Source organism: Limulus polyphemus, unplaced genomic scaffold, assembly GCF_000517525.1.
Source record: "Limulus polyphemus unplaced genomic scaffold, Limulus_polyphemus-2.1.2 Scaffold8007, whole genome shotgun sequence".
Taxonomy (NCBI): Eukaryota; Metazoa; Arthropoda; class Merostomata; order Xiphosura; family Limulidae; genus Limulus; species Limulus polyphemus.
This window is the reverse complement of record NW_013673617.1, coordinates 13926-17019: the sequence shown is the minus strand read 5'-3', so window position 1 is coordinate 17019 and position 3094 is coordinate 13926.

Below are 3094 nucleotides of genomic sequence, written 5' to 3'. Positions count from 1 at the left end.
TGCCAACAGTTGATAATTCAAATGTCTCTAGCACAAAAATGTAAAACAGTTGATGCCTTAGTTGTTAATAGTACAAAATGTGTCACAATTGTTGCTTCAAATGTCTCTTGCACAAAATGTAAAACAGTTGATACCTCAATTGTTACCTGTACAAAATGTGAGAACAGTTGCTGCCTTAGGTGTTACTAGTACAAAATGTGTCATGTTGACTTTGTTTTTATTATGAATGTTACTTAAATTAATCTAACAATGTTCTATACATCAGCTTAGTTTTGTTTTCAGTTTATTTAAACTTCTGTCAGTTTTAAAATAAAGCAACAGCTACTTTTCACACTTGGTATGACCAAGTGTCTTTACAATGTTTTTCAGATATCAATACATTACATGTTTCTGTATGTAGGTTTTCTCTGCCATAAGGTGTAGGTAAGTGGCAGTTATGCACCACATTGCATTTCTGTATATAGATTTTCTCTGTCACAAGGTGTAACCAAATGGCTATGTGAACTACAAGTGCTATTGGTGCACCACATTATATCTTGCTGTGTGTAAATTTTTGTCATTATGTAATAAATTAATTTCTAAAGATACTCCATCTATGGGTTGATTAGGTTATCAAATTATTTGTCATTAAATGTAAATAAGTAACTTTATGAGCTACACCAGCTATGGGTTGATTAGTGTGTATCTGTTTCTTTGTGTACACTTTCTTTGTAATTAAATGTAAATGTATAAATTTATCATTGTTCATGATGTAATACCTAGAAATTTTGTGTAGTATGTAGAAACAAGGATACAATATAAATATGAGTTAATTGGTTCAGTACCCATCAGTGAATAAGCTAAACAGTGAGTTGGTTGCATGTTTGTTATTAATTACATGTACATACCATTATTCTTAGAATTTTTAACTGTTTTGTTTTGTGAAGTTAGGCATACAAGTTAAGTAACCTGTAGCAAATGCTAAAAGAGAAACTAATAATAAAAAAGAACCCACAAAACAATAGAACATGCTATAATACTTGCCAGAAGTGGGATTATTTTGGTGAAAATAAAATAGAACTTTGATTAAACTTACATTCAAGATAACAAGATCAAAACTTTACAGGAGATGCTGAAACAGTTAAAAGAAAGAGCATGAAAATTAGAAGAATGAAAGTAAAAACTAAAATAAGATTAAGAACAAGACAGAAAATTAAAAAAAGAGCAAGATGACAATTACAGAAAAATATAAGACCAAGAAGTTTATACAAAAATAAATGAAGATCAAGAGGTAAGAGAGGAGTTAAAAGAAAGGATTATTAGGAATAAATTTACAACTAATGACAGGAACGTAATATAACCAAATACTCCAGCATGCCCTAAGAGATCAATGTTTAGAAAGATTATGTCATCATTAAGACTATGAACAAGATAAACCATAAAATATAAGTCAAGTATGGACTGGACTTTCCAAGATATGAAGCTGTACAATGAGTACTTCCACATCAAAAGTGGTCATGCTTGAGGTAAGATGTAGAAAGTCTGGTGTTAAATCCTTACATAATGACAACATACCACATCATTTACCAGAGCTGGAGAACTTGAGCTGTAGAGATCTTACAGCTGATCAAATGCCAGAAATTACATGAAATGCTATGGAATATCAAGGTACATTCTTCAGTTGACCTCATGACTTAGGCAGAACAAATATCTCTTAAGATTGATATTGGAAATGAAGCCTAAATAGATGATTTAACCAGATGGCTTTCATTTGCAAAACAGGTTTCAAAGAGATAGAGCCATGAAGGAAGAAAGGAGTGAAAGAACCTGGTGCTAGTTCTTGAAAATTAGCTATTGTAATTGTGAAGAAGAAAGATGGATCCATTAGGTTCTGTATTGAGTACCAGAGGGTAAATAAAATCACAAAGAAGGATACCTACCCACTGCCAAAGACTGACTCTACTTTGAATGCTCTATCTGAATCAAAATTATTTTCAGCATTGAATCTTAAGTGGGTGTTGCCAAGAGAGAAGACAGCCTTACTGCAGGAAATTGATTTTAGGAATATGTCATGTTACCATTTGGCTTAGGTAAAGCATAATTGAAGTCAATGAACCAAAACATTTTTTTATGTTTATTATAAACATGCAATATTGTATTTGTATAATAACACTGTGTATTTATCAACAACCTATTCTTATACAACAATTTACAAAAACAAAAGTTTACTGTAATATTGTATATAGAAATTAATATTATCTTAACATTTCTTTAAGATTAGTGACTTATTAATGTGCTATTAGAAACAAAACAAAAAGTACAACCTACAAATACAAAAAATTTAATGATCTAAATGTACAGAAATTAACCATGCTATAAAAAATCAGCTGCTTTTTGTCTCTTTTATTTTGCCTTTTTCTTCTTTTTTCCCCCTCATCTGTCTTTTTTTTTCTCCTCTTCTTTCTTCTTGTCTTTACTGTCATCTTTTTTGTTCCCTCCTTCTTCTCTGCATCTCTGTTGGTTATCTTGTTGTTAATCAAGTTGTGTAAAGCAATAACAGAGCGCACCATCAAAGCAAGGTACACAACCAACATCTGATCATTTGTCTTGATGTAGAGGGAATTGACAAACTCTGGAATTAACACATCAGGAGAAGATATCCTGCAGCTGGTAGATGATAATGTGATTGACAGGAAGTTTTCCTAACACTACCTATGCTCACAAAACATATACCATCTTATTTTTAATCATTATACTTGAAACTCATCTTGATTAATTCTTAGAAATGATTATACTTTTGCTGTTAAGTTTATCAATTTATATTTAATACACGTGAAGTAACAGTCATGATGGTTAAAAAACATAGAACAAAAAACAAAGTTGGTAAATCACGTTACAAAACAAATAAAACTAGTGCTTTTCATGGATGTACCTATCTTCATCAATATCTATTCCAAAGTGCTAGAGGTTTCTTGGAATGGATTACATTTTAAGTAGTTCAACACAGCTACCAAATGCAAACTGGATAAAACAATGATAATGCTGTATTAATCATAATCTTCATACTAATGCACTCATAACCACAGTGCTCTATAGTTGTCCCTGTTGTCTGCTG